Source organism: Rosa rugosa, chromosome 7 (genome assembly GCF_958449725.1).
Source record: "Rosa rugosa chromosome 7, drRosRugo1.1, whole genome shotgun sequence".
In the NCBI taxonomy this organism is placed as follows: domain Eukaryota; kingdom Viridiplantae; phylum Streptophyta; class Magnoliopsida; order Rosales; family Rosaceae; genus Rosa; species Rosa rugosa.
In genome coordinates, this window is record NC_084826.1 from 14,331,062 (window position 1) to 14,339,429 (window position 8,368).

Consider the following 8,368-nt stretch of genomic DNA (forward strand, 5'->3'; position numbering starts at 1 on the left):
AACAGCGATTAGGGAGGCGATTCGTGAGAATCCGTCCGTTGGATCTTCGTAATGATTTTTGGAGGATGATCCTAAAGGCGATCTGTGAGGATCCGACCGTTGGATCATCATTTAATTTCGATCCGACCGTTGGATCATCATTTAATTTCGATCCGACCGTTGGATTGTCGTTTGATTTTGTCTTTGAGTTATTGGCTAAGTTAAGGTCATGTCTGATTAGGTGATCGACGGTTTGTTTTGGCGGACGATTCGTGAAATTGTATTTTGAGCTGTTAAGAAGACGCAGCGGGAATTTAGAGGTGAGTAAACCTCACGTGGTTCATATTACGAACCGAATAAATTTAATTACCTTATTTTGTCGTAATTGCGTGAAAATATTTATGGAATAAATATTTGTTTTAAAATCATATGGACTTGATCAACTACGGTCCATGGGTAAGTAAAATGATTTTTACTATACAAATGAATTTCTCGGTTTTATTGCGTGTGAACTATAGTTGGTATTAGTGATTATCCCTGAGCGGATAATTACTTATATATATACTTACGTGATTATATGTGAATGGTGTGACATTGAAGAGTGTGGAATTGGGATGATTAAATTATTATGAATTGACATGTGACTTACCATATTTATATGTGATGAACATGATTGATGAGTTCTTGTTAATATTCATGATTTACATTGGAGGATGTATAGAGTTAGAGAATGTAGGGTTCTGAGGATGAGGTGTCCGAAGTTCGACGGTTAAGAATAACCGGAGTGTTTGTGTGCTGAGGACGGGGATGTCCAAGGTGCGACGATTTATTATTAACCGAAGTTGTGTGCTGAGGACGGGGATGTCCAAAGCGCGATGGTTCATTATTAACCGAAGTATATGGTGCTGAGGACGGGGATGTCCAAAGCGCGACGGTTTATTATTAACCGAAGTATGTCGCATTACTTGCACCTAGGCCAAGGTGACTGGTAGCGATGTGGTTAGAGCTCTAACGTGCTGTTGGGATGGACCAAAGTGGTGTTATGTGGGTTGGGTTTTTGCAGGACCAGTGTGGTGTATTGTGATTTGAGGATTGTGAAAATGTATTCCTTGTGGTTTTACATGAGTGGTTTGATGTCTCTTTGCAGACGTAATACTGTTGAATTTTACTTGAACTGAAATTTAATAAATCAACAGTTCTTTCTTTTTACTCATACGGGCTGTCAAAAGCTTACCGGGTTTTGTGTTGTTGCAATCCCGGTACACTATTCAAACGGTGTAGCGGATAACCCTGCAGGTCAGGAGAACCAGGACGGTGATCGGGCTGCTTAGAGTAGTGTTATGTGAATTACAACATTATATTGTGAGGTTTGTTATGCTCATTTAGAGCTTTACAATTTTACTTTGTAAGAGTGAATTGTAATAATTAACTCGAGGTTTTCGAGTTTTTTGTGTTGAGTGGCGAGTGATGTGTTTGTTTCTGAGAAAAAAATTCAGAACGTTATTTGTATTAATTGTTTATTCATGTTTCGGATTTGAATTGGTTATTCAAAATTCGGGGCGTGACAGTTTGGTATCAGAGCGTAAGGTACATATTTGGTGATATGTCAATACTTACCGAGTGATGGCCCGTCTGCAGCGGATCCCCATCATGTGCTCTCCGGTATTGGCAAAGTCATTGGGTATGTGTGAGTGTTAGGAGTTGTTTAGGCCGCTAAGTCGTCTTAGGAACGTGAATACTTTTCTTGTAGTATCGACTTGGTTAATATGGACTAGTATTGACTTATACTATGTTGAGTGTTATACATGTATTAACCAAACATACTATGCTTCCTAGGTAATGGAAATTCCGAGGGGTGGGCCTAGACGTCGTGGTGGGGGTGTAAGAGAAGGTAGAACTGGTGATAGAAACAGGTTCCGTCCCATAGAGGGGCTTTATGATGATGATGTAGAGTCTTCTATCGGTGTGCAACCTACTCCGCCCATGGGTGAAATGGCTGACCCTGGTCGTCTGTTGAGATTGGCTAGAGACATTAATCATCTGGGAGCAGCCAAGTTTCATGGAAGCATGGATTACATGGTGGCTGATCAATGGGTCGAGGATATGGAGAATTATTTTGAGATGATGGACTGTAATGAGATCGAAAAGAGGAAGTTAGCCACTTTCATGCTAAAGGGTGAGGCTAGGGTGTGGTGGAATTGTATGCAAAAGACCATTGATGTGACCACCCTGACTTGGGATGGTTTTGTGAGACTATTCCGAGAGAAGTACTTTCCAGCTTCAGTGAGAGAAAAATTGGAACTGGAGTTCCTCTCACTAACACAAGGGAAGATGACGGTGACAGAGTATGAGGCAGAGTTCTCTAGGCTATATAGGTTTGTGAAATCAATGGATGCTGAGGATTTGGCCAAGAAGTTTCAGCGGGGGTTGAATGCTTCCATTGAGCGTGATGTGGCCATTTTGGAACTGAAGGTCATGAAGGAAATTCTAGCAAAGGCTCTGATCATTGAGCAGCAGAACTTGATTCATAAGGAGAAGGAAACAGCTGAGAGGGATTTTCAGGGAAAGGGAAAGGCAGTGGCAGGTAACAGTGGATCCAGAGACTTTAGGGGTGGATCCTGGAAGAGACAAAAGACTCAGTTCCACCATCAGGCCCCAGCTAGAGTAGCAGCAGCTCCTCTTCCTCCTATTCGGGCCGTACCTGTCAGACAAGTTGCAGCTGCAGCGCCTGTGAGATGTTATAACTGCGATGAGTTGGGTCATCTCTCTAGGGCTTGCACTAAACCCAGGGCTAAGGGATGCTTTCGTTGCGGACAGACTGGACACTTTGCCAAGGACTGTACTCGACCCCATGTTGGAGGACGGGGTAATCAGCAAAGGCTCTTACCTCCAGTACCAGCTAGAGTCTTTGCAATCGGTCAGAGAGGCACTGGGGTGGAAGGTACCTTATCTGTTTATAACTATCTTGCTAGAGTATTGTTTGATACGGGAGCCTCCCACTCTTTCATATCTAGTTCAGTAGTGGATGTGTTGGGATTGATTGTCATGCCCCTTACTAGATCATTATGTGTTACATCACCTCTGGGTGTGTCTCTTGAGCTGGATATGTTTTGTGATGATTGCCCTATTGGGATAGGTGGTAGAGAGTTCTCTGCATCATTGATTGTGATTCCGGATCACACATATGATGTGATTTTGGGTATGGATTGGTTGAGCCCGAACCATGCATTGATTGATTGCTTTAGGATGATTGTGTCCTTCCGTATTCCTGGACAACCGGTGTTTCATTACCGTTGTCTGAGGTCCGACGTTGCCATGAGGGCAGGGATTTTGGCTCATATTGAGTCAGGGAGTAGTATTTCTGAGATTACAGGGATTCCTGTAGTTTCAGAATATGCTGATGTGTTTAAGGAGATACCAGGGTTGCCTCCAAAAAGGGTAATGGACTTCTCCATTGATGTGATACCAGGTACTGCTCCTGTATCGAAAGCACCCTATCGGATGGCTCCAGCTGAACTTCAGGAGTTGAAAGTTCAGATTGATGGATTACTGGCTCAGGGGTTCATACATGCTAGTGTATCTCCTTGGGGTGCACCAGTGCTGTTTGTGAAGAAGAAGGATAATTCACTTCGATTATGTGTGGATTATCGACAGCTGAACAAGGTGACCATCAAGAACAGGTACCCTTTACCTAGGATTGATGACTTGTTCGATCAGCTTAGAGAGGCTACTGTGTTCTCAAAGATTGATTTGAGATCTGGATATCACCAGTTAAGGGTGAAGGATGAGGATATTCCGAAAACGGCGTTTAGGACCAGGTATGGACATTTTGAGTTCCTTGTCATGCCTTTTGGCCTAACTAATGCACCAGCAGCATTCATGGACTTAATGAACCGTACGTTCAGTCCTTATTTGGATCAATTTGTTGTAGTGTTCGTGGACGACATCTTGATTTATTCAAGGTCGTCTAATGAGCATGAGGAGCATTTGCGGATTGTACTACAGACGCTGAGAGAGAAGAAATTGTTTGCCAAGTTTGAGAAGTGCGACTTTTGGCAGAAGGAAGTCAAGTTCCTTGGTCATGTAGTTTCGAAGGATGGAGTTTCGGTAGATCCTTCGAAGGTGGAAGCGGTGATGAGTTGGAGTCGCCCTACCACCGTTACGGAAATCCGTAGCTTCCTTGGATTGGCAGGGTATTACAGGCGATTCATTGAGGGGTTTTCTGGTATTGCTTCAGCTTTGACCAAATTGACAAGGAAGGACGCTCAGTTCTTATGGACGGATGAATGTGAGAAGGCTTTCAACGAGCTGAAGACCAGGTTGACTACAGCACCAGTGTTGACTATTCCTACTAGCGGTGGTGGTTTAGTTATTTACAGTGATGCATCTCATCAGGGTTTGGGGTGTGTGTTGATGCAGAATGGTGGTGTTGTTGCTTATGGCTCTAGACAACTGAAGGTTCATGAGCGGAATTACCCCACTCATGATCTAGAGCTAGCTGCAGTGGTGTTTGCCTTGAAGATTTGGAGACACTATCTGTATGGTGAGAAGTTCGAACTCTTTTCTGATCATAAGAGTCTGAAATATCTATTCTCCCAAAAGGAGTTGAACATGAGGCAGAGGAGATGGATGGAGCTCATCAAAGACTATGATTTCACTTTGGAGTATCATCCTGGAAAGGCCAACGTAGTGGCAGATGCTTTGAGTAGGAATCCCCGAGTAATCATGGCATCGCTTATGGTACAGGAGTGGCCCATGTTGGAAGCTGCATCCGAATTTGATCTTATGCCCACAAGAGGTGGACATGAAATCTTTCTCGGTAGTATGACCTTACAGTCTACCTTGATTTCCAGGATCATTCAGGGTCAGGCACTTGATGAGTTTGCCCAGGCGAGGATTGCGGAGATGACTGCTAATCCTAATGTGGAGGGCCCTTCTGAGTGGGCTACTAGAGCAGATGGGGGGTTGAGATTTCGAGGAAGATTGTATGTTCCAAGTGTTGATAACCTCAAGGAGGAGGTCATGCGGGAAGCTCATAGATCTCGATACACAATACATCCAGGGGGTACAAAAATGTATATGGACCTACGAAGACAATTTTGGTGGTATGGAATGAAGAGGGATGTGGCGGAACATGTGTCAAAGTGTCTTACATGTCAGCGAGTGAAGGCAGAACATCAGAGGCCTGCAGGGATGCTACAACCATTACCGATTCCTGTGTGGAAATGGGAAGATATCTCCATGGACTTTGTGACTGGATTGCCTAGGTCCAGGCAAGGTTATGACTCAATTTGGGTGATTGTGGACCGATTGACGAAGTCTGCACATTTCCTTCCTGTGGCAAAAACTTACTCAGGGGATGCGTTGTGTAAGTTGTATGTGAATGAGATAGTAAGGCTGCATGGTGTGCCTGTTACAATTGTTTCTGATCGGGATGCTCGTTTCACTTCAGACTTTTGGCGTAGATTCCATAAGGCATTGGGCACAGCTTTAGCTATGAGCACCGCATTTCATCCACAGACAGATGGGCAAACTGAGAGAGTGAATCAGGTGATGGAGGATATGCTTAGAGCTTGTGTGATAGACTTTAAGGGAAGTTGGGCGGATCACCTACCATTGATAGAGTTTGCCTACAACAACAGTTATCACGCCAGCATCGGCATGGCCCCGTATGAGGCTCTTTATGGTAGGCCATGTAGAACTCCTATCTGTTGGACAGAAGTAGGGGAGAAGGGACTCTTTGGTCCTGCACTTGTTCTGGAGACTACAGAGAAGATCACTACTATTCGGGATAGGATCCAAATAGCACAAAGTAGACAGAAGAGTTATGCAGACTTGAAGAGGAGACCAGTTGAGTTCGAGACGGGTGATTACGTGTTCTTGAAGGTCTCACCTATGAAAGGCGTAGTGAGATTTGGCAAGAAGGGAAAACTCGCACCAAGGTATGTTGGACCCTTTGAGATTCTAGAAAGGGTTGGGAAAGTGGCATATCGTCTTGCCTTACCTGTTAGCATGTCTGGTGTACACAATGTCTTTCATGTGTCTATGCTCAGGAAGTACGTCCGAGATGAGTCCCATGTAATTGATCATGGTACGATTGAGGTAAACACGGATGTAACCTTTGTGGTTGAACCTGTTCGTATCTTAGATAGGTCTACGAAGAAGCTTCGTAGGAAGGAGGTTAATCTTGTGAAGGTGCTGTGGAGTCATCATGACGAGGGTGATGCATCATGGGAGTTAGAGTCTGACATGAGAGTGAAGTATCCACAGCTCTTTGTGGAATTGGGTGCTTGAATTTCGGGACGAAATTCCTTTAAGGGGGGTAGATTGTAATACCCGGTTGTTTTCTTTAATCAAAGTAAAAGCATAATTATGGCATTGCTTTACTTTACATGATGGCAGCGCTTTACCTTTCATGATTTCAATGCTTTAACTTTCATGATTAAGCATAATTGATACGGCTTTTTGACCACGTTCTTAGCTAGAATGAAGCTCCGGCTTAAGCACTTCATTTTCTCTCCAAAAAAAAGAAAAACATATCTTTTCTCTCTCTCTCTCTTCCGAAGCCACCGAAACAGAGCAAATTTCTCCAGCCTTGTTCTCCCTTCATCGACCATCTCTAGACGTCGGACCACTCCCCTTGGCTTCGCCTTGGGTCGCTTTACCTGCTGGACGTCGTCATTCCCTCCGGCACAGCCTCAAAGTCCGGCAAACCAGCTCGATCCGGTTGCACCCGAAAACGAACCAACTCATCCTCCTCGTGTTTCCGGCCAACTTCATCCTCGAGCTCGCCTCAACGTCCTGAAGCTCCCAGAAGTGGCCTTGCACGGCGGCGCTACTCGTGGTGGCGGCTGGAAGCCAGACCCGATCAAATCGAAAACCGAAGCTTCGATCGATATATCTCGCGTTACAGGACGTTGTTTTGAGTGTTTCTTGAACTGGTGAACTCAGAGTGAGGATCTGAACAACTTTCCAGAAGGTATCGAGGCCTGAAGTTGCAGTTTTTACGTCGAACTAGGAGCTCGCCGGTTTCTGAGTTTTTTTCCGGCCAACCGACTGGTTTGAGGTAATTTCTATTCCTTCCGGTCATTTTCAGCTTACATGCTAGTTAGGAAAATCATTAGGCATGATGAGATGAAGAAGGGCAGCCCGGCCCCGACACCATTGGCGGTGGTCGGCGGCGGCTCTGCCACTAACTCCGGCGGCCATTTCCGGCCACCTCCGGGGATCAAAAATATGGTTTCTGTACATTTTCAGATTCTATATTTCAATACGATCATTTTGATATATTATACACAATTTTTGGATATCATATGATTAAGTTATGAATTTTACAATTTCGATCGATTTCGATCGTTCGATTTGTGATATGTGAAGATCGGACCGTCCGATGGACTTGTAGTTTTGATATGTTGATCTTATGACTGTCCCAGTGGCTTTGTGTGGTCATGGGCGAAGATCCGACCGTTGGATCTTCGTATAATTGCTAAACAGCGATTAGGGAGGCGATTCGTGAGAATCCGTCCGTTGGATCTTCGTAATGATTTTTGGAGGATGATCCTAAAGGCGATCTGTGAGGATCCGACCGTTGGATCATCATTTAATTTCGATCCGACCGTTGGATCATCATTTAATTTCGATCCGACCGTTGGATTGTCGTTTGATTTTGTCTTTGAGTTATTGGCTAAGTTAAGGTCATGTCTGATTAGGTGATCGACGGTTTGTTTTGGCGGACGATTCGTGAAATTGTATTTTGAGCTGTTAAGAAGACGCAGCGGGAATTTAGAGGTGAGTAAACCTCACGTGGTTCATATTACGAACCGAATAAATTTAATTACCTTATTTTGTCGTAATTGCGTGAAAATATTTATGGAATAAATATTTGTTTTAAAATCATATGGACTTGATCAACTACGGTCCATGGGTAAGTAAAATGATTTTTACTATACAAATGAATTTCTCGGTTTTATTGCGTGTGAACTATAGTTGGTATTAGTGATTATCCCTGAGCGGATAATTACTTATATATATACTTACGTGATTATATGTGAATGGTGTGACATTGAAGAGTGTGGAATTGGGATGATTAAATTATTATGAATTGACATGTGACTTACCATATTTATATGTGATGAACATGATTGATGAGTTCTTGTTAATATTCATGATTTACATTGGAGGATGTATAGAGTTAGAGAATGTAGGGTTCTGAGGATGAGGTGTCCGAAGTTCGACGGTTAAGAATAACCGGAGTGTTTGTGTGCTGAGGACGGGGATGTCCAAGGTGCGACGGTTTATTATTAACCGAAGTTGTGTGCTGAGGACGGGGATGTCCAAAGCGCGACGGTTTATTATTAACCGAAGTATGTCGCATTACTTGCACCTAGGC